This window comes from Rhodnius prolixus, unplaced genomic scaffold (assembly GCF_049639745.1).
Source record: "Rhodnius prolixus isolate KJV_2025 unplaced genomic scaffold, Rpr scaffold_4, whole genome shotgun sequence".
Classification (NCBI taxonomy): Eukaryota; Metazoa; Arthropoda; class Insecta; order Hemiptera; family Reduviidae; genus Rhodnius; species Rhodnius prolixus.
The window spans coordinates 39,067,472-39,092,757 of NW_027411614.1; the positions used below are offsets into that span (position 1 = coordinate 39,067,472).

General features: G+C 33.9%; 1 protein-coding gene across 1 annotated transcript in view; it reads left to right on the forward strand.

Moving 5' to 3' along the window:
* The window catches only part of kug (FAT atypical cadherin kugelei), a 671,938-nt gene that overhangs the window by 415,390 nt on the left and 231,262 nt on the right, over positions 1 to 25,286 (forward strand). The gene's annotated exons all lie outside the window — the stretch shown is intronic.

A 25,286-nucleotide genomic window follows, 5' to 3' on the forward strand; every position in this document is an offset into this window, starting at 1 on the left:
ATTATTATAACTTGATTCAATCACGTATAACTAGTGAAACATCATTTTCACATTTGATTTTAACATATAACTGTAAGGGAAAGTGCAATATATAAAAGGGGAATTCTATACGGACTCTGGTACAATACAATGAATAGGCTGCATTCGATTTTAGTTTCGGTTTGCTAATTAAGGTGTTAATTATATTTGGTAGTCATGTAATTTTGTGGCCAATAGCTTGCTTGCTATCGATTTATCGATCAATGCTTTCCTCAACTGCTACGTTCTCATAGAACGGGAAATAGATTAGTTCCAAGTTGTATAGTGTCTGCATGTGTCGCTACAAAAGATGTTTTTTTTTATAAAAATAAATAAATACATAAAATAAATGTATTGTGGATCTATTATTTATTTAAATTTAGTTTTTTTGGATACAAAAAAATAGTTTTTAAACCCAGTGTTCAAATGAAATAGTTTTAATTAATTTCTTTAGCGTATTTTGAGAGTGATCCCAAAATTGAACTCTTAAAACGCTCAGGGAAAGACTATATAGTTCCTAATTGTAGAGAGCTACTCCATGTTCTTCAAGCCCTGTCTGATCCTCCGAACTGTTACTTACAAGGGATCTGAAAAACCACATTGAAGGCGACAACTTCATGTGAAGTCTTTCAATTTTATTAATTCTGAAAACTCTTGATACTGGCTGCATAAACTTTGTAAAGTCTTGTGTGAAACTGTCTTAGATTCATTTTAGAACGAGTTTGGCAATGACATTTACTTAGTTAATCATTTGAAACGCTAAGCCACTTAGTACAAAAGCGCATGTGCATTTTTAGTTTTTACGTTACCCTTTCGTGATGCAAAAAAACAAAAGATCTGAATAGTGTAGTCTTCAGGCAATTTAATTTTAGACTATTGGTGACTGTTTCAACAGAAAATTAAAAATAATTCAGTAAAAACTCCAAACCAAAAAGTTTCCTAAAAGTTTGAATCGGGTAATCCGTAAGACTCATTTTATGAATTCATCGTATCTCTTTAAATTTTCTAAATTTGTTTGCTGCCACATAAAATGCAGAAAAATGCTCCTATTACCCAACTAATTATGCTAAATTGTATTATAGAAATTAACATCATGTAATTAATTCTGTACCGAACATTTAATGAATGGTGGGTATTAATTTAGTTACCTGGTATTATGGAACCTAATATTATACAAGATATTAACATAATGTGTTATAATTACTATTTGGTTGTTTACATATTTTGCCTGGTTACCACTTCTATTGTAAAAGATTTAATGATATAATTAATTAAGTTCTCACCAAAAAAACAAAATGTAAATGTGAAATCAGATATTTTTATCTGGGGTAGATTTGGTGAAGGTTGGGAAGAACTGAACACGCTAGGGTAGACAACCTAGTTCGTTCTAACATTTATAAGAAAAGGCTTCTGTTTATTTGCATATAAAATTCCTTTTTCTTCCTTCAGGGACGACATTGGTACACTCATCTATCCCTAGACCGGATAATTTGATCATCACTGGATGGTTAACATTGAAAACCATTTCGCCTAATTCAACCCCAGTATGTTGTTTCACGGAAGGGGAAAAGTGTATCCAATATGTGGTACCCAAAGCTGCTGTTAAACCACTTATCTACCCAACTCTGTAGTTCCACGTCCTCTAATTCACAGCCTTGTGGCCGTGTGTTGTGCTATTCGTGTAAGTGTTGATTAGGATATCCATTGGGATGCCCAAGATCTTGAAGTGATCCAATCCACTTTCTTCTGCAAATGGATGTGTCAGCAAATCTTCTTTTTGTCCATGATTCTAGTGTTTCGAAGCCAGTATTAGCCTGAATTTACAGGCTTCCCTTACTCTTCTCTGCCATTTGCTGAACTTCGTCCATTTTAAATGGTGTCTTACTTCCATGTAAACATGCCCTGGATCTCCCTTGAAGACTTCTGCCACCCAGAGACCCTAATCTAAATGGTAAAAGTTCACAAAAGAAAAAAAAAAATTACATTTATTAACGAGGATATTTACTATATTATAAAGAAAATTTGGGAATTTTATCATTTATAGAAAAAGGGAAAAAAATTGTTAAAGTTGAGTGTTTTTCAACGTTACGCTTTTTCGTGCACTTTTTTTGACGATCATCCCTTATACAACTGTCCCTTACACCCGGACATTTTTGATAATAATTCCATTTTTTGGCAATATGAACTCAAGTTTCTCCAAATAAGTGTTTTAATTCTTCATATTCTTGAACTGTTCATGCCCTACGCTGATGTTAAAGAGTCCTTGACAATTATCTATATGTATAAAACATATGATGTAAAAGGACTTTTGTATTTCTGGACTGAATCCTTACCATGCAGAGAAAAACAGGACAGCAAAACACCCTAATTTTAGTCATGTTATTATTCGAATGGAGTTGTTAATTTTCAGTATTACCAAAAAACAAAAAAGTTTGCATATCCCAAAACGTTATTTTGTAAGCATTTCTTTTATACAGTACTATAATTTAATTCTAGTTCAATTGAGTGCTAATTTGTTTTCAAATCCTGTTTCGGCCATGTCGGGGAAGGCATGTTAATATAGGATTATATAGTGTTTTTTTTTTTGTTGGTAGTTGAACCCCTAACTTCGCTGCATTATACTCTGTAAACCAGTTTACCTGTTGATGCAGAACCATTTTTATTTTTCATTTTCCCGCACCAACCTCGTCCTCGCTTCACTTCGACATAAATTACATTTCATGAGGCACCGTCTCTTAATAGATAAGCCATCGCCTCGTTACCTACTTTATCGTTATTTGACTATGTCCCGTTCTTTTTTCTTCTCGAAACTATTATCTTTCTTTCATCAACTTATCATTTTCTGTTTTCTCTTACAGAGGTTAAGTTATTTGTTTTTGGAAGCTAGGCTTGTGTTTTTTTTTTTTTCAATGTTTTTAAATTGCTGCTTCTTCAATTTTTATAAGTTTATTGAGAAAACTGAGATTCCGTCTTAAATATTGAATTATTTCCTGTTAAGAAAGGCTTTTTTTAAATGATTATTTTTACGGCGAAGTTTTGGATATGATCTCTTTTTGTAGCTACAACTAGTCGCATATTGTGACGTCAAAAATATTATTTTTCAAATAATAATTCACCATGAGTTGACCTATGAGAGAGTGTGTAATGTGCAATGATAGTGCTGCGCATATATAGTAGGAATAGAGGAAAAAAATTATCAAAATTTATCAACATCGCACTCTTACGGAGCAGTGTTTGACGATCAACCACATACACCTGTCCTACCGGACAGTTTTGTAAAAAAGCGGCTGGCAGTCAGAACCCATCATTCGCTGGGTTAAGCTAGATTCACTTCCACTGCTTTCGAAGTTATTCTGAATAAACTCCCTCATTTAGAAAAAAAAAGAACTGGTAGGATGATCCTTTCCTGATAGATCTTTTCCAAGGATACCATTTTTGAAGCTAACTCCTCCCGTTCTGGGAATGGTTCGGCCAGATGCAGGAAACCAGTCTCACCAAGATGAAGTGGAAGAAGAGAGATGTCAGTCAGAGATTATCTCTCCCTGTGCCATCAAATCCTTCCTCTACAATGCCTTCCAGGATTCGCAAAAAGTAGAAGATTAACTCTTATTAAAAGAAATTGGGTGCTAATTTAAAATTTTTATGAGCTCTATTTCTATCTGCTTTTGAACGCATTTCATCAACAGTCTTCACCCCTTGACGTCATATCAAGTTTATTAATTAAAGTAATGGACTAATTATTGGTTCCAGTCACAAATGTGCATCACCCAAGTTGTGCTGCATTAAATTTCTATTTATAACTGTATCGATCGATAGTGGAGTATCATATTATAACTGTATATTTTGCATAATCATTTAATTATTTATACGTACATAGAATCGAAGCCTTAAAATATAACGCAGGTTTCTATGATATGGGTAATTTTAATGGGAAATGTTTGCCGACGTAGTAGAAGGTTTGAAGTGGAGGTTATCTGGTCAAAAGGACATTCAGGAGGAGCGATTCGGTCAGGTCAAGTGGTGACTCCTTGCTTTCCTTAACTCTTACATCCACCCTCTCACTCTGTGACGTTGTTTTTTTTTTTTAACTGGATCCCTATAAAGTTCCTCTTTTCCTGAATTTTCTTTTAAATAAAGGACATAGCCTCGGTTCTTAAATGCAATTTTTGCAGCACAAACACTATCTGCATTGAATTATAGTTTGCACAAATATATTTAAAAATTTACAATATTGTTAACATCTGAAAAACATTTTGTAAATTCATGTACCTACTTACTGAAATAACTTGATCAGCGCTTTAAATTTAGATTTCATCAAATAAAAAATTAGATTTCTGTTATGAAATACCCTCAAGACAATCTCTTATCACAATTGAAGTAGTTAAATTTTCGTTGTAAACATTTGGTGCTGAAAAGAATCGCTAAAAACACCGCAAATTTTCCGCTCGACCCTATTTTCATTCAAATTTTCAATTTTTGCTGGTGTTCTTATTAATATTTCTGAGATGGTTGGCGTTCTCTCTCTAAGTACTTCTTAAGGCTGGAAACATAGTGGAGCGGCGAGCAAAGCGGCAAAAACAAACACTCTCTATAGATAGCGTTGCTCTATCTTCGCTTTGCTCTCCACTATGTGTGGTCCCATATGTTAACTTGTGTTTGATTTCACCGCTTTGCTCTTCAATATTATCGCCGCTTTGCTCGCCGCTTCACTGTTTCCAGCCTTAAGAAGAATCTTAATAAAGGTAGTCAGGTACCTTCACCGTTCAGGAATAATTCTACTCTGGCGCTCCGTCAAAAAAAGATAACATTTCTTTCAAATCCTTTCTTGGTTGATCTGTCAGCCTAAAAATTTAAGTCTTCATAAATATTTAATCAATTTTTATTTATTGGCCATTTGTATTTCTAAATTAGGATTCTAATTAAAGGAAAGGATAAATTAATGATGTTAAGATCCACATACGGAGTGAACTTTCCCACTAGCGGGATTCCATTTAGATTAACACATGCTTATGCTAACAATTACTCCATTTGGGAGTCTCGAGACCAGAAACCACGTTTCAGCCGTCTGGTAGGAAGAATAGAGTAAACCAAGCTGGCAGACCAGTTTGTTGAGATGATAGCAAAGTGGCAATTATTTGTAACTCGTATTTTGAAAAGGAAAGGAATGTTGAGGTCTTCGTGCAAAGTTTGGTTTGGCACAAAGAAAGAAGGATTAACAATTGTTCTTTCTATTGAAATGACTGGATTCAACAGGAATTAGTATGCTCAGGTCTTAGAGTGAAATACCATTTAGTCACAGAATAGGTTCTGTAGGTCTTAGAGTGAAAGTTATATTTTGATTATATTAATGGTTTGTTTCTTTATTTTTGGAGATTACTTGGTTTGTTTTGAAGGCTTCCAAAAGCTAGAACGGGTAGGGTCATTCTAAACTTGAAGTCTTGAATTATATCTTTCTCCAAATTACCATCAATTTGCAAAAACCATTTTGTAGATTCCATTAAAATCAACCGTTTGTTCAATTTCCTAGTTTCAAAAATACTTCAATTAATTAGTTGATCAAAATCTCAGTGAATTTGCTAGATAGATTTCTGATTTTGTTTTAATATTCCTTAAATACGTGTACAGGATATTCCTTTTTTATAGAAAGATTAAAAAACAATCTATTCTTTCAAACATAATTTCTAATATAAGTTAATTGTGTTTCTGGAAAGTAAGTGAGTTACACACGTTCAAATAAGTTTTCATTGTGAATCAATACTTAAAAAAGTGTATCAGTAATTTTTATTTTTTACGAATTGTGTTTCCAGCAAATTTGATCAATTAAGAATTTCATTGTAAATTGTTATTATTTTCTAAATAAAACTTAAAACTAGAGTAGTTATTAGTTTGAAACGAGGACAAAAAGTGTATTCATTAGTTGGTCTGTTCATTTTTGGGGGTATGACACAATCATAGTTTATAACGGACGTGTGACATTTCGGCCTTTGCTGGAATTGTTTTTTTTTTTTTTTTGGGTGGGTCGGAAGGGTATCTGCCGGATGTTGTTTATTAATATTTGACAATTTCTTTCCGCACGATGATCTGACAAAAAAATGGTGTAAAGTACTTTTGTAATTATTATAAGCATTTTTTGTTTAATTATTGTTCCAATTTTAGGTTCGCTAGTTTTCCAGGATTTATAGTTTTATTTTGTCTGTTTAGTTCTTGTCGTTTTTTTAGACTAACTTCACATCGTTAGTGAATCTGGTTTAGTTGTATCGCAGAATTTTGGTCGTCCGTTTATTTCAGATCAGGAAACAAACCGAACACTTGCTTTCAAGTTAGCCTATATATTCCAACTTATCTAGGGACACAGCTTACTTTAATCTCGATTATTTTTCTGCCTTTATTCAACATATGAGAACTTCGTTTAAATTCTTTTTGCCATTCTAATGATGATAGGTTTTTAATATCCAATAGTTTTTCTTGTTAATTTTTAATTTATTAACCAATGAACATTAACTTCTGAGATCAGTGTGCCCCGGAGCCTTTTTTACCGTTCAATAAATGGCTTACAATCTGGATTTTGGTAACTGGTAGGCACAATATTCTGAAACTGGAGTATGTGTTTGGTTTTATAATTTATTTATTCCTCAAGGTCTCGAAGGAGTTTATAAAGGATGTGGAAATATTCTATTCAGGCCCTGTAAATACAAAATGTAGATACTATAAATCTTTCCCAGAGAGACTACATTAATATATAGTGAGATTTAATTTTATCGCGATTTTTAGAATCGTACTGAACTGTTTCTTCCGGTAGGACAGACGTGAAGAAAAGGAAACCTAGAGACGTCCTTCCGTTACACTATTTCAGTTTTCCTTTTTCCACAATTTTGGTCGAACTCCATTTTTCTTAATTTTTTGGAGTTTCTGCTTAGTATATAATTTGTATGAATGCTTTAACCGAATTAGTAAAAGTCACTTTCTAACATAAGTACTTTTGTTAAATTGTGGCTAGCTATTTTCTTTGGTTTTCGTAGAACGCACGTTTTTCTTGTTTCTGTCCTATTTAGGGGTTTCATCTTTCATCAGTTTGGTGTTTGACCTTCACTTACGTTTCTATTATATACAGAAACTCAAATAGAAATTAGCGACAGAAACTTAATTGGATGACGAGTTTCCTTCACCAACCTGATGAAGCAACGTTTGATTGATGTTGAGTGATAAGTCCGAAACCGATGAGAAGCATGAAAAAAAGGAGTCTTCTTATGGAGCGACAGCTAAAGACCGTCGATATTGCCGAGTACTCGAACTTAAACAAATCACATAGAGTTATTTCCACAAATTGTTGTGTGGTTTTCTCCAAAGAAAATTAAGGGAGATTTATAACCGGTGATTTTAGAGGTAGTGATAGTTACAGCGCTATGCCTACTGAATTACACAATTACTTGCCTTCCATGTGTTGCTATCACTTTGTAGTAGAGGGATTTCTGATTTGTGAAGCGTTCCACTCAGAAAAGTTATATATTATTCAGAATTTAGACTACATTGTAAGTCTTCTATTGTAACTTGAGTATTGAAGCTCAAAATAAGCAAAAGCGATTTTTTAAATCGCGTCTATATTGCACGCTATATGGTTTTGTAGAGTCTATAGATTGAAGTTCTAAATGTTAACTCATTAGTTCACAGATTTCATCCAACAAGTCTGTATCGTTGACAAGTATTGGCAGATAGATGTAAATGCTTCAGCTTTGATCTCATATAGTTCTGTAATTGTTAGAAATATGACGCATTCATATAAAAGATTTTTAACTTAAAATCACTTCTCTAACAAGTTCTTTAGTTTATAATATTCGTTATAGATAATTCTGTATATATTATATATTTATATACGTATAACCTGCCATTGATTGGTGGATTATTATTTATACGAGCCCACACACATTAACTATGATTCTCTCATAAATCATACATTAATCAGAGCCATTAATACAAACATTACCTGTACTATCTTTGCATACACATTGTACTGTGATAGGAAACAACGATACATTTTGTAATAGTATTGGGGAGGAATGTATTCAGTGAGTGGTTATATATATACATAGATATTTATGCTTTAGTAGAGGAGCTTGGCTGATAAATACAGCTGCAGTAACCATTAAAATGGTGGCTTCATTTGAGTACACTACTCACTGTGTGTCCATTTGATCGCTCATCAGCTTCTATTGGTAAACTAGTGATTATTGCAGTCCTTTATGTAGCTGTACTCTCTCTAAATACATATATCTATTTCTTGCTTTATTTATTGACCTATTTTTCGTATTATTCGTGACCATTCTAGTCCCCAACCTGTCTACCATAACACTGTTACCGATTTGGTATCCTCAAACTCTCGACCCACTTCGTGTTATTTATTGAGAAACATATTGTTACCCTTTTACAAAATGAAGAACGTGCTTTGAGACCTATCCTCATTTATCTAATGATATGATATTGATATTAATACGAACTCAGTTGTATGTGCCTACACCTAAAAAAACAGTGCCGTACCTTGAAGTTAGACCTTGTAGTCAGTGTCTGCACTGAATAGAATAGATCGATTACTAAAGTTATCGTGTAGGGGCACCACCTTCTAATCAAACAAAATTATTAAGGCTAATTGTGATTATTGTGTATAATATGCTAAAGATTTTAACTTCATACTGATTTGCCTTTTAAGCTCGGTATACTTGCTGTATTGGCATGTACCACGGTTGCAGAACACTCTTTGCGGGCTACGTCAGCAAGAAAATGCCTCTTTTCCCCAAGTTTAGTTCCTATTTAATTTACTTAATTTTATACAAAATAACTGACAATTATATTCATTATTCGCGGAATACTCATGTTTTGATACAGATTGCATTATTATTAAGAGTTATTCCTGTATAATTAGGGGCCATTTAGAGATATAACGTGAACATTCCGTTTACAATTTGCACCTTTGCATAAAGCGGTGCTATAATGGTCGCTGAATTACCTTTAATTAAACAGTTCATTTGGAACAAATCACTGAGCACAACAATAAAATAGACTGGCTTAATCCCTTTGAACCCACCTCAACCCCTGACTATGTAGTCAGGCTAAATAACTTGCTTAGTATTGACTTAGCAATTCCTCTCTTGGGAGAAACTTTAATCTTAGCACTTTAATTAAGAGTTCAGAATCTCCCTGAACAACCTTCATTCTTGGTTTTTCTATCTTGCTCAAGGATGACCAGATTGCGGGGTGAACTGACAATCTGGGAAGCTAGATTAGATTAGATTCTTGTAGGGCTACTTTAAGACCTACGCCACCCATATGGATCTATTGTGGCTCCCACCACTCTACAGTTCGCCCTCTCTTAATTCTGGAGAGCGGCTCCTGGGTAAAGCTCCCAGGTCTTGGTTTTTCCTTTCCAAGGAGTGACATTCTTAGCCAGACAAGTCCTTCGCGCTGACACAACACATGCAGTGCCGTTTCCTCCACTTCTTGACAGGATCTATGTATTAGATATTTCTTTAACTATTTGTTTTAACTGACAAAGCTTTTAATGACATTCATTATGACAACTTCCTGCTCATGGATGAATTACTAAAGTCCCTTTGTACCTGTTTTAGAAATTTTTAGTCCATTCAACAACATACGAGGTCTGTAAATTAAGTAATGAGACTGATTTTTTAAAACTTTTTAATTCAAAAAGAATTACAATTCTATATTGTCATCCTTCAAAATAACTTCCTTTTGAAGCCACACAGCGCTGGAGACGTTTCTTCCACTCCTCATAGCAGTGCTCGAACTACGATACTGGAATAGCCTTCAGCTGGTCGGTTACAGCCGTTTGAATGTTTTCGTTTATTGAAATTGCTGTGTGTCAAGGAGTATGCTGATTTGTTTTTTCGATATCCACGGAATCGTCCACAAAGAGTTTCTACCTCAAGGTCAAACGGTCAATCAACACTTTTACCGAGAGGTTCTTGAAAAACTTCGAAAAAGGGTCATTCGTGTGAGACCAAACATCAAGAACAAGTGGGTGTTGCATCACGATAATGCTCCTTGTCACACAGCAATTTCAATAAACGAGTTTTTGGCCAGTAAAAACATTCCTGTGGCTCCTCAGCCACCTTATTCGCCTGACTTGAGTCCTTGTGACTTTTTTCTCTTCCCGAAGTTGAAAAATCACCTCTATTCCAGTATCGGAGTTCGAGCACTAGCTATGAGGAGTGGAAGAAACGTCTCCAGCGCTGTGTGGCTTCAGAAGGAAGTTATTTTGAAGGTGACAATATAGAATTGTAATTCTTTTTGAATAAAATTTTTTTTAAAAAATCATTCTCATTACTTAATTTTCTACAGACCTCGTAGTTGAAGGATTTTTAGAAATGTACGACTGTTACTCCACAGTTATATCGACAATTTTATATCATTACCGGAAAAACGCTACACAGCTGATGAAAGTACCCAAATTATATCCAAAATTGAAGTGAAAGATGATCTTCTAATGCCTGGTATACGTTTCAAAACTTCTGCATTAAGCACTTAGAATGAAAGACAAGTGCAGCGAGAAAGGCTGTGAAGAGCGGTCAATCATAGATCTCATCGATCAAACTATTAGATCACGTTATTTTATGAAGATTAGTGAAAGACAAACGTTTGAGGCGCTTTTTTTTTTGAACATATTGCAATAAGCAGAAAAAAAAAAAGATTTAATAAATTTCCGGTAGATCAATTTTGACCAATTACAAGAAAAGTTTTTTTCCTCAAAAATTGGAATGTCATAAATCGAAAATTTGCTCGACTTCCACATTTCCGCTTAAGTTGAACAAGAGATATTAAAAATGTAAGTATTAGTTGTGAATGCACATTATTCATTTGATAAAAGCAAAAATGGTTTGTAAATTACAAGTGTAATTAAAGTTAATTTAGTTTGATTGATGGCCACTGCAGTTGTTAGAAAGATGTGTTGTCTAAACGGTTGAAAGATGGGAATATAATTGGCACGGCCTGAGTAAAACGGAAGTAAATGTTTTATGTCAACTAGGAATGAAATTCTTCTTCTTCCTTCCCCTCACTCCCTCAAAACCCTTTTTTGTACTCTTTCCCTCCAATCCCTTCCTCTAACTCCTTTCCGACCTCTCTCTCTTTTTTGCTGAGTTCCAGCAAGTTGTAAGCAACTTGTGGTTGTAAAAGTCTGCAGTCTTCAAAATTTTTTGAATCACATTCGCGATTGTTTATCTCCAAAATAATCATGAGACTTGGCTTGCTTCATTATTTTTATTATTTTCACTCAAAACAAAACTTAAGCACCATTCAGTGCAACTAGCTAGGGTACATGCTGTCCTGGCCGTCAATTACCAGATCTGTAGACAACAGAAACAAGTTCTACTACAATACAATAAGTATAACTCAAACTTTGCGTAAGATTGCTTAAAATATTGCTTAAATTACGGCCATCCTCATTCTATTTAACAGTCTAAGCCTTGCTACTTCGGGCTGCCACTTATGCCAATTCATGACCACTTTTAGTGGGTTAAAATTTTGCAAAGGAAATGAAGATGAAAGCAGTTTAAATTGAATTCTTCTAAGAATCATCTTTGAACCCGAGAGAAATTGAATAACTAGATAATGATGGAATTAAAATGATTCAAGATGAAAGAAATAATATATTAATCTACTTATGCAGATTAATCAGATAAATCGTTTGAAATGTTGCAACCTAGTTAAGACCTGGATGTTTATACACAAATACACGTGGTAAATCTCTCCAATAAGAGTAGCTATTTTTAGTTCTAAATTGCAGAACGGCTTTAGCTATAACAAACATAAGGAACATTTATATGTATTATTAAAGCTTGAATGGTACAATATACTGAGTGAAAATTTCGGAGAAAGAGCTAAGCTACAAAGCGCTAAAGCAATATTCAATTTGAAATTTAATAACCTGAATAACCCATGTCTGTTCTTCTCTAGAGTGCACTTCAATAATTAGAATGGCTCTATATTGAAAGGTACACTATAATGGAATTAACTCTTATAACATGCACATAAGAATTAATAAATTGATTCTCTTTTTTTCAATTCGATTCCCTTTAATTTGTTTTTAGTTTTATCCTGGAAAGCGCACCTTTACGGCTATAAATCTGCAGTTTTTATTTGAACTATTTCTCTGGAGATTTGGAGGAGAATCTTTAAGTTGGAATTAATTTTGAACTCCATTTGCAAGTTCTAATGCGTTCTAGTTTAAATCGAATCTTTATATTCTTAATCTAAACAATAAGTTCACATTTCCACAATTAGACATTTAGTGAAAATAAATGAAATTTTAAAGCAAACAAAAAGCTTTAAAAGGGATGAAGAAGGTTATATTTTTGGTTTAATATTTGAAAAGGATGGATCTCCCATACATGAAAAAGAGAAAGAAGATGTAGGCCGGGCAAGAATGGAAGAACAGATCTCTTGAACCGAAGGAGTACTCTGAAACAGAAACTTGTTGCTTGCCACCCTGAGGTTGATCTTCTCATCAATCTTTCAGAGTGTTTTACTATATGGTGCGGAAACTTGGGTTCTGAACAAAAAACAAAACCGCACATGGAGATACTTGGCAATAGAATTGGACTTTTGGCGAATATCCCTTGGGTGTTCATGGAGTGGAGAAGAACTCCCTAGAGTACATAGAAATCAAGCTTTCTTGCATTTGTTTCGGACAAGTGGAGAGGTTGGAACAGGGAATGATTATCTAGAATATAATGGACTATGTCTGGGGGACGAAGAAGAAGGGGAAGGCCGTGGATGGCGTGGTTGGACCAGGGTGAGAAGACGATTGTGGGTTGCGAATGAATGAAAGAAAGTATAACTTCATTCTGGGACAGAGGTCTCCTTTGAATAAAAATATAAGCCCCAAAAAAATGGCCTAATCTAGCTTACAAGAATTAATCCTATATTAACTTATTTCAACTCAGAAAAATGCAGAAACCAAACAAAAAATAAATGTTAACTTTTCTAAAAATCAAAATTGATCGCATCAAAATGATGATTAGATCGAAAATTGGCCAGCTTTTATTATCATTATATAGCAGTGTATCTAGAAATTTTGAGTTTCAAAAGTTTTGTGACTCCAAGTACCAAATCCTTAATTCTGAGCTATCTAACTGGCTGCTCGCCTCCTATTTCCAGTAGACGGTTTTCTTTTCGATTTTAACGTCCACGCTCCTGATAAACGTCTTCCAGGATATTCTAGTGTACTTTTCTCACCAGTCCCTAGATATTCTAGAGGAAATAACAAGCATTTCTTTTCTACAAGTATTAGTGTGAATATTGTGTATCTACCTCGCATCTACTAGAGATTATAAACAAACAAGTGTTGACAACTTTGAAGTGTAAAAATATATTATCATTTAAATGAAATCGCTAAATGATATAGTTATCTAAATCTTTTTTTTAAAAAAATACAAAATTTGTTACAAAATAAGTTAAATACCATTAATTTTTGGAAATAATAACTTGAGATTTGAACTCTTTTTTTTTGTTTTTAATGAATTGGATCTATGATGAAGTGCCTGAGCTGTCTGGGTGCCCTGAAGGAAATCAGTGACCACAATAAGGTCTTTCTGGTTTGGGTACCTGGTCATTCAGGACATAAAGGAAACGAAGTGGCAGATTTATTGGCCCGGGAAGGCTCTGCGGGACACTTCGTCAGCCCGGAGCCCTATTTTGGGGTCTCCAAGTGTCTTAAGACTGCGGCCATTAAACTATGGGTGCAGAATAGGTCTCAGGAGGGGTAGCTCAGGACAGGCGAAGGAGTTCATTAAAGTCTATTCGCCAAAGCTGACTGTAGATTTAATCCGTCAAGGCCGTGGGGCCATAAGGATAATTGTAGGCCTAGTAACTGGGCCACTGCAGGCACAGAAAACACATGCATTGCATGGGCCTGGCGGATGATAGCCTTTGTAGGTTCTGTCAGGAGGAGGAGGAAACGGCACTGCATGTGTTGTGTCAGTGTGAGGGGCTCGTGTGGCTAAGGATGTTACTTCTCGGGGAGGAAAAACCAAGGCCTATAAGCTTTATCCAAGAGTCGTACTCTAGAATTAAGAGTCTGATTAAACGGACGGGTCTGGAGGGCGAACTTTAGAGTGTGAGGGGAGCCACAATAGATCCAAAGGGGTCGCAGTGGCGTAGGCCTTAAGGGCCGCCCTATTAGAATCTTATCTTATGATGAAGTGCCAGGATATTGTTTCTATGATTCTCATTTAATTGACTGCGAAAACTCATTTACGTTTGCACCAGCAAGCCAATGTATTTGTAACGCCATTTTTAGGTTTTCCAAACTACGTAATAACTCTTTTTTGTTTTCTCATCAAATAAATAACTTCCAGGTTAGCAATTTTTCCGTACTTCGAATTTACAAATTTTTCCTTAAAGATACAAAATTTTGATGTTTATTAATTAGTTTGACTTTCGTAATTAAGATTAATCATGAGGTTGATGGGTATTTATTTGTTTTTAAAATTCCTTAAGAGTAAAACTTTTCAATGTTTTTCCTTTGATTTAGTTTGGAAAATCTGTACACGTAACTTAGGGGGAGACCTACCTAATTTGTCTTGCTTTCTTTGTGCCTCTTTTATACTTAAAAAAAGAAAATTCCTTGTTTTAAAAATTAACACAATCCACACAACTATGCGCTTTGAGTCGGGAAAGTCCACATTGAAATTCGTGACTAACCGCGCGACATCCGCACTCATTACCTTTCCTTAACCGACCCTTACCGGAAGCAGCAACCAGCCCTTCTTAACTAATAAAATGACTAAGGGTTGAGGTGATGAGTGTGGCCCAAACTTTGGAACGTTGCCCTCTTGGTTAATCAGACGTGCGCCAACACGTGCGCAACGTTGTTTGATGAGAAGGTAAATTTGGAGGGTAGCAAGCACCAGCGGTGTACACTCCGCTCGAATACTAATGGCGATGTAAGAGGGGTTGCCTTACGCCTCAATCTAGGAGGCTCTCTGCTAGCCCAATCTTTTCGTATTAATATTGTAAATCATTAATTTAAACTGCCAAGATATTATTGCTAATAATTTATTTGTATGATACTAGTCTGAAACTAGTTCACTCACAACGGACTTACCACACTGTTATGGGGAGAAGATATGGCTAAACATATTATTGGAATAATGGTGTTCTTTGAAGGCCACCCTGGTGATTCGTTCCAAAAATAACTTTTCCGAAATAAGTGTGAAACAGATAAATAATTTACATTTAGTATTGTTTCCAAATAATCATTATTAATATGGTAAAACTATGAAAATCTTCTCTTTTTTTGCCTTCTTTTGGCATTGGCTTTCGCCATACAGCCAGCATCGTCTAGGTGCTTATCACTAGAATATCACTCACTCTCCATTCTTACTTATAAATACATTCGCTTCACACATTCATCCCTCTACTTTATTTACATAAACTACAGCTAATGGATGGAGCAGTACTCTATATTTCTGCCATCCTTATAGCTTAACCGAAATTAAAATCACGTAATCCTTCTCTAATCATTTTCTTCTATTCATTCTATAACTTTTAAATACATTCATATTTCTTTGCTAGCTCTGCTACAGATTTAAGCGCATAGATGTTGGTGTAGAATATTATATCTTTGTAGCGAAATGGTGCATCTAAATACCTGTATAAGTCGTCAAACATTCGTTTCCTTTCTACCACATAACGTGGACATATCATTATTATATGATCCTGAAATCCTCCTCCTCATTGCAATCTATGCAAAGAGGAGAGGAGGACCTTTTGTTGATCCTGTGAAGATACGATCCGCACCATGGTTGTCTAGGTAACTGAAAATCTTATTCAGTGCTAATAATTAAGTAATTTGCCAGAAACTATCTGCCTCAAATTAGGTATACTTTCCAGAGTCCGGTATTTCTTTTCTAGCTGACCATTGCAGAAATACTGTATGCTATCAATCTGAGCTAATGTAAGGAAATTACACACCAAAGTCTGTAACAACTTAATTTTTTTTCCTGAAGGAAGAAAGAATAATGCCAATTTCAAAAGAACAATGTCATAATTTTTTTTATTATTTTGCCAAGCTTTCGATCTAGGGATTAGGTCATCTTTAGGGATTACATTGTTGACAATTATATGTTTACATTGTTATTGTAAGGTTGCGGTGTCTTCTGTCCTGTCTGCTTACGAAAGCTCGGCAGAATAACTAAAAAAATAATGAATGAAACTGGCATTATTCCTTTCTTTCTTCTGAGTTAATGAATAAGTTACCAAAAAACAATGACCAATACTGTATTCATGAAGTACTGTTATGCAGGCATATGGAGTAAAAAAAAATTGAATTTAAAATGTTCATATAGTTTATAACCATTTAGTAGATCCAACAAAGTAAACTGGCCATGTGGTATAGTTAAGTTATTTTAGTATAAAAGTGAAGTTATTTATTGTTATTTAAGACCAGATGTAGGTGAGTTAGTAGTTGTTGAATTTATGTTCTACGTACCGTATGCGGAAAATTGGGTTGTAGTTGTTTTTAAAAGAAAAACAACTACATTTTAGTTGTAAACTTTGGCTGAGAAAAGTATACATTTTCCAGCCCTTAGGGTGATAGAATCATTAAAACTTTCTGCCGGGAAAACTGGCAATTTCATTAACCATTACCTACTGCTTTTAGAATTTACTTAAATGGTCCAGATACAATTTTTATACTCATTAATGATAAATAATCTACTAGATTTAGTTTTGAAGGTAATAATGTTAATATTTTACGAATTTCTCTAATTTACTAGTGTTATATCTTATTATAGTATAATATATTGGATTTTGCTAAATAACTTACTGAAATAACCAGCATTGGTCGCTTATCATTCCCATCTGGTCTTAAGATATTATTTATTTTTTAATATCCTTACCTTTTAAGAAACGATAGGCGTGCATCTTTCATTTCGCGTATAATTAATACATAATAATAATAATATTTTTATTTGTTTCAAGAATTAACTTATACAAAGGGTTGGTGTGATTGCAATAAACATTACAGTTCATAAAAAATAGAAACATAAAAGAAACTGAACAGAAAGATCTAAGTTCTCAAACAGAATATTTAAATAATACTGAAATATCAATCCTTATCAAAAAATAATAGTTCTAGTCAAAATAAAAATAATAATAATAATAAAAATAAAAATAAAATAAATAAAATAGACTCCATAACAAATTAAAAAAAAAAAAATACATCTTTCTTTTACAATTCAAATTTTGAAAATGGCAAATTCAGATATTAATATGGTTCATTGATCTAACTTCCAATCCCTTTAAAATATATAAATATATGTCATTAATTTTGCTAATATCAATTTTATACAGCAAAGTCTCCATAGACACATATTCTCCCTGAGTTACAGGAGAGGGATTCATATATTTAGCCAAATATTTTTCTCTAATTTTATTAAATTTGCAACAATAAAAAAGAAAGTGGTAGATATTATCATTATGGTTTAACGAACAAAGAGAACATATTCTGTCTGGAAAAAATTTATAATTTTTAAAGTTAAGGTATAGAGAGGGATATTTTTTATTGAATAATCTTAGTTGTGCAATAATTCTTATCTTATTAACATGACATCTATTAGTTAATAAATACTCCTCTCCAAAAGTTAACGAACTGCAGAGACGGAAATGTAAATTAAACGAAGAGTTCACAACAAATTCAATATCTTTACAAATTAGAGAGTTTTTAAAAGATTCACAGAGACCATTTTTGATATTTAATACTTGCGAACTACTTTGCATGTTCAACACTTCTGCTTTACCAATAGAAATTAAATAAAATTTAAATGTGTTGTACCAATTAAATAGAAGATTAATTTTCTCTAATGCTGCCATTCTATTATAAACTATTTTAGGTAAACAATCTGAGTTCATATTTAATATTTTAATATACCAGTTTACCATTCTTTTAAATAATTTCCATCTACTATGGACTCTGCCTGTCTCCACACGAACATAGGAATCAGGAGTTGTTCGAGTTAAACCTAGGATAGATTTTAAAAATCTAATTTGGCCTCTTTCTATTAGATCGGTGTAGTTACAGGCCCACACCTCAGATACATAAAGCAGGACACTCTCTGCTAGTGAGTCAAATAAACCAACTTTAGTCGACCACTTATCAGACTTGCACTTTCTTAAAATATTTATCACAACTGAATTTGCTACATTAAATTTCTTAATAAACTCATCGCATGCAGCTCGAAATTTTAGGGAACTTGTAAACACGACACCCAAATAAGTAAATTTTTTCACAAAATTAAGTTTAGATGACTTATAACATAAATGTTTAATATCACCCATTTTTGTACCTCTCTGGAAGGGAAGAACAACAGTCTTATCAACGTTCACAGTTAAACCCCACATCTGACAATACTTTTCTAACAAATCTAATTGACACTGTGCATCATTTCTGGTACCAGACAGCATAACAATGTCATCCGCGTATAAGATCATGTTCAGACTTTTATTAGGAGCAACATCAATACCTGAAGACCCATTACTATTAAAGAAGCATACAATATCGCTAATGTAGAGGGCGAACAGTAGCGGGCTTAAAATTTCTCCCTGTAAAACTCCCTCGGTAAACGGGATCTCCGAAGAAGAGGAATTATCTTGCGAGATGACAATATTCGTGCCATTATAAATAGACATTATTATTCTCAATAACTTGCCATTAAGACCAATACCATTTAATTTACTCCACAACTGAGAGTGAGGAACCGAATCGAAAGCACGCTTTAAGTCTACAAATGTTCCAAATACACGCCTTTTCTTTAATCTTAAATTTATGCTGATGGCTCCAGCCAAGGCGAATATCGCATCTCCACAACCCCTCCCTCTCCGAAACCCCATCTGTTCCTGGGGAATCAACCCTTTGCTCTCCACCCACAGCACAAGTCTATTATACAAAATACTAGTAAATAACTTTGTTATGGAATTGACTAAGGAAATAGGTCTATAATTATACGGATCAGATACATTATTTTTTTTGTGCAAAAATTTCAGTTTAACTCTTAACCAGTCCTGAGGAATTGTCTCATATTTCCAGACAACATTGAAAAGATTCAACAAATAATGTAACCACTGACAATTTAAATACTTAAAACACTCATTTGGCACACTATCCAAACCTGGTGCTTTGTTATTTTTTAAACTTTTTACACAAACCATTAGCTCCTCTAACGTGAAATCTGAATCTAAATCTGGATTAAAAACTGTTAAAAAATTTGAATCTTTATCTATTATCGGCCTAGGCGGAAGAAGGGATCTGTAAAACAATTCCCATTGTTCTACTGAAATAGGACAATTTATATTTCTTCGGTTTCGAAATTTATTAATGGTTTTCCAAAATTCTGACGAGTTTTTAATATTACAGAGTGATTCCCTAATATTATTAAAATAAGAAGACTTACAGTGACTAATGAGCAATCTATATGACTTTTTACAATTAAGATAAATTGAGAGATTGTTCAAATTTTTATTCTTCCTATATTTTCTGTAATATTTATAAGTTTCTCTTTTCTTTATTAGACAATCATAAGAGAACCAAGGTTGATTTTTGATTTTATTTTTTCTAAAATGACACTTTACAATAATATTACTGTTACTCATAGCGTTTAAAACAGCGCTTTTAAAATTATCAGACAGTAAATCAGGAATTTCACTATTATAATAAACAGAAAAATCATTTCCTAAAATTGAGTTATACATAACCAGCTTAGAATTTTGTCTATCAATAATAGTATAAACATTATCAACCGAATCTGAGGCCAAATCAGCCAAGGAAAAATTATCAAGGTTATTAACATTAATACTTAACAATGCACCAAAATGATCAGAAATATCTGAAAAATTCTTAATCTCAAAGTCACAAGTGAATTGCAAACTATTATGAGAGCACCAAATAAGATCTATAGTACTGCATCCATGATCTGATAAAAAACTAAAATTACCTGGCGAATCACTTAGTGAACGACCATTACAAACGAAGTAACCATATTCTTCCATTAAATTCACTAATTTAACACCCCTCGATGACACTACATCATCAAGCACAGAGCGTGTTCCACACATCAACGAGCCTTGAAAGACTTCATCGCTTAAGGAGTTAAGTGCTGCTATTCGGGCGTTGAAGTCGCCACCAACAATGACAGTATTTGAACCAAACATTACTGATATATCATGAAGCTCAGAGGCAAAAGAGTTCAAAAGGACGTCATCAAGGAGTGCGGGTCTCCAGTAATTCACACACAACACAATAATCTCTTCAAAAATTTTCAAACGAACAGTAATCCAATTTTCAGTGCATGATAGAATTTCTATATCAGATCGCAGGATATTTTTCTTAACCAAGATCATTAGTCCACCGCTAGCTCTTCCTCTATTATAGACTTTAATAGCTTTATTAACTACACACTCATAATCCTCAAAAAATTTTGGTCGACAGAAGTCCTCAGTCAAAATCCATGTTTCTACAAAACATAGGATGTGGCAATCTAACATTGAAGATAATTCTGAAGAATTCATACAGAACATGGTTTTAAAGCCCCTAATATTCCAGAAAGCAATTCGTACTTGAGAAACGGTTTCCTGCTGAAAGCTAAAATTATCTGTTGTATTTAACTGAGAGTTTATTGTTTTAATGATCTTCTTTTCCTCCAAATTATTCTTTCCCAACTTTATTAAATTATCATTATTTTGAATTGAGTTTAATAGTTTTTTGGCTCCTTAGAAGATGTACTTTGTTCAAAAAATGCCGGTATTGTGCGTGCTTTAATGTTCGTAATTTTACGTTTTTTAGAAGAACTAAGATCAGATCTGTCAGTACAATCAGTTTCAGAGCCTTCAGAAATTACAGACGCTCCATCTTCCGCTAAATCAGTATCTTTAATTAATAGTTTCAAATCCTGATCCTCTCTGATATTAATAATATCAGCCTGTTCCTGCTTTCTAACTTGAATTAATCCATTTCTTACCCACACATACTTTAATTTTCCTTGTTTCTGTAATTGCTTACATTTTTTGAATAGTTCATAAGTCTCTTTACACATATCCTCTTCTATATAAATTGGAATTTTTTGAGGTGAGAGTTCTGGTACATCAAATAATTCACTCCATAACTTACGTTTATTTACTCTATATGCTTTAAAAAATTCATTTTTTTTTTTTACTCTAAGGAATTTGAATATTATGGACGGGTTAAAGTTAGAAAGATGTTTTTTAGCCCTCAATAAGTAATCAATATCATTCATCTCTATTTCAACACCAATGGCGGAGCTTATTACTTTTAATTTTTCAAATAAGTTCTCATTATCATTAAACGGCACATTTTTTATTTTAATTCTATTAGAGTAGTGCAAATTCATAAGATTATTTAAATTTACTTTACAATGTTTCAGTTCTAATTTTAACTGTTGATTCTCTTTTTTTAAAATTAAATTTTCTTTCTTTACTTTTTTAAAATCCTTTTCGAAATTTGAGAAACGCTTATTAATGTTTTCATCCAGTAATTTTATTGAAGAAACAAGATTTTTATTTTCAGTTTTACATTCATTAACGTCTTTTTTAAAAGATAAAAGTTCAGAGTACATATGCTCAATTCTATCCAGCACGGTGCTTATTGTTGCCTCATCCCCACCGCTTACCTTATCAACAGGCATGTTCCTCCCACTAACTATTTCCAACAAATTCAACAAAAATAGATTCTGTTTCTTTTTATTCACAATTAATAAATTAAAAATTGAAATACACTAACGCATAAAACACATTTTAAACTGTAATATAGAATAAAAATCTAATTAGTTTTACAACTGCAACACAACAAAAATTGTAAAATAGTACGGAGCACTAATAAACACGTCTGCACAGTTCAAGAGCACAACACCAACCTCGCGTATAATTAATACGTACAACTTTCCTTTGTCAAAATAAAATATAAGATGAAAATTCAGCGTGAGATCTTTTCATATTTTTGAAATCAAAGTTCTATCTTAAGTTTTTAAAGTCCGTTTGAAAAAAAGGCAAATTTTTCCCCGAGTAGTCGTTAAATCGCATGCTTGTCCTTCAAAGTATTATTTTATATTTTCGGGTGAGAATCAATAAATTAGTTATTCTGATTTTTGAGATGAAAAGAAATTTTACCTCAGGTTTCCCTTTAAAACAGACAATGTAGGCTTCTACCTGTCAGCTGCAGATGTCCTTGTCCACGGATGTGGTTGATGAACGTTTAGCATTTTAGCCTGATAAATGGGCGATTAACGTCTTGTTAAAAAAAACAAAGTAAAACAGTAATGCCTCTTCTTTCAGGTGGGTCCAACTACTGATTAGATGTTGTGGACGGAGGCGGTGTTTGAATAAAATCCAAGTCCTAGACTGGGAATCAAACCCCATACCTCAATATCGTACATATATTAGCTTTGCGGGCATTTGCCTTTCACCGTTCACCGTATTGTGGTACCTTCTTGTTTAGTTTAACTAGATTAAACTAAATATTGTTAGCAACATCTGGACAAAGATTTTGAATTGTTTAGGAACACTCACTAACTTAATACTTAGTCCCCAGACCTATTTTAAGTGCGGAAAAACGTTAATTGTGTAACATAGTGGAATATTTCCGGCGGAAATAATATGAGTCAGTTGGGCTGTTTTATTGAAACTGTATTTGTATGTGTATGTTACGTGTATACGCTGTACGGTGCCATTGTTCATGTAGGAAATTTAATGAAATTGTAATACTGTGACAGGTGCGGCTAGGCTCATATCTGCTTCGCTTGTACTCTCCACAGCCTCCTTGTAATATACTGAATTTTATATGTATTCATTATGTAGCTCCCATTATGTTTCTTGCCTTTTAAATTATTTTAGCCAATTTCGTTAAATTAGTTTTTTGTTTTGGTCGAATTGTATAATTTCAAAATGTACACATGTTTTTTATTAATTTCATTTACAAATATATTTCGAATATTTACCAACATGGATCCCGGCAATGAGCTCTAGAGGGAAACAGGTATTTCAATACGGTTTCCAGTTTTTGGAGATTTTTCCGACACGTGCTTTAACGACTGCTTTTACAAGTCTTTTAACTTCCGCTCGCTCATTGCAAACACGTGGATGTACAACTATTTGTTTCACCCTTTTCTCAGTACGTTGCTTTTCAGGGCAGTTCTTAAAGGGTTGAAGTGAGGGTTAAGCTCTTCTCTAATGTAGCATTTAAGTGTAATTTACAGTCTTACTACCAATATAAACTATTAGGGATTTCGTACGTAAGTTGAATTTTCAGAGAAATATTTGTCTAATTAAAGTGATGAGCATAATAAGGTAGCAACAAAATCGTGGAAATCCTCTTCAAATTAATTTTTACTTCCGAACAGGCGCTTTCTGTGAACTTGGAAGGCAAGTAACTTATTCGCGAATTTATGTTAATGTTATGGATGTGTGGCATTCCGTACAATGCATTTCAGCGTATTCTGTACTGTATAATTAGATCAATTATGCCCTCCTTCTGCCAGGTGAGATCCTGCAGCATCCCCATTTGGTGAAACAACTCAAACTTTTGGGATTTTCGAAGCGGCGGAGAAGTGGGTGATGCCAGCCAAGGATTTCTAATCCGTGGAGGCAACTCCTCACATTGCTTCCTACATATTCGGGAGCAAGGAAGGGGACGAAATATTCCTCTTCAACTCCTAAGTTTAGGATTTCTCTAGGTCCCGATAGCGATCCAATTATCTACGCCATTAACCAGTAATGCTGAACACAATTAGCTTTCATCCAATTCATTCTCCAGGTACAGTTTCAGAACTCCTTCCTCTTCTGCCTTCACATCAGGATGCGTGGGAAAAGAATCTTGTTGTAAACACTCGTACGACGTTTCTTTACTATCCTCCCAAATTCGAGCTCACAAATATTCCTCCGATTCCGATCACTTGAATTATATATAATACTTGTTTGCTATCGTGAGATCCTGCTTGCAGCAAGGAGTAGTACGAGATGGTACCCTGGCTTTCAGGGCTCTTCATCTACGCACGTCCAAACGGCTCTCGTGCTGTTTTATAAAGGAACTAAGCTCGCTAGGGTTGTTCTAAGATAAAGTAGTGAGCCTGTAATCAAGTATAATCTTCCTGGTACCTCTCTGAGCAAAGCTTTCCTCATATTTCCAAAAATTCAGACCCAAAATAACGTTTTTAGAAGTGTTAAAAGGAGATATACACCTTCCATGAACCTTCGTAAACCGTGGATGCTCTCTAGGGAAATCCTATGGTCCCGGAAGCCGCCCACATTACACTTTAATGGTACTTTAATCGAAAATCAGCTCTCTCTCTCTCTTCCCCAAAAGTACCTTTAAATGAGTTTTTCTGTTAAGATGTTTGAAACAATCTATAAAGGCCTAAACTACGTAATTATTATTGGTCGATTAAAGAAAATAATTTTTTGGCACTTTTGGGGAAAACCTCGTGAAGAGAGTGGCACTTCCGGAAATCTGGTTTGTTCTAAAAGCAAATTGTAAGAGTCAATGTTAATAAACTAAATATAATATTTAAATTCTTAGTTTTTGAGTCAGGATAGTCAAATACTTTCATACAAATTGGTAAAAAACTCTTTTTCCTTTAAGGAGACCAAAAAACAGGTATTTCAGGTAAATCTAAAAACAAATCTCACTATCACGAACTCTCTATCACGAAAAGTAGAATAAAGCTCTAAATTAATTGTAAATACTTATTAATCGATTTCTGATGGCATTTAAGATGAAACTATTCGATAGCTTGGTCAATTAAATGACATTTATTCAGCAAATAATCATGGATATAAATCTTCCTTTAGGAGATCCGTACTGGTTTATGTCTGCAGGACATTGCTGCCATTATTTCCTAGTAATTCTTATTAATGTATCATACAGAGGAAGGAGTTGTGAGTTCTGGCCATGTAGTTTATATGATATTGTGTAGGAAGGGATATTATATTGTGTGAGGTGTATGAAGTGTAGAGTAGTAGAGCACGTCCTTCTGTAGTTCCATTATTGGACTGTCGGTGGGAGATGGATATTGAATCCCATATTTCATTTCCTGTAGAAATTCGAGAGCATAATGTAAGAAGATGAACACGTTTTCTACTCAGCTGGTGACGGCACTCCGGTAGCCCTTGTTACGGAATCTTCATTTAGCGCTGGCTCTAAAAGTCTTCGGCATTACTTCTATTGGACTGAGAGTGTATTTTATTTATCTTTG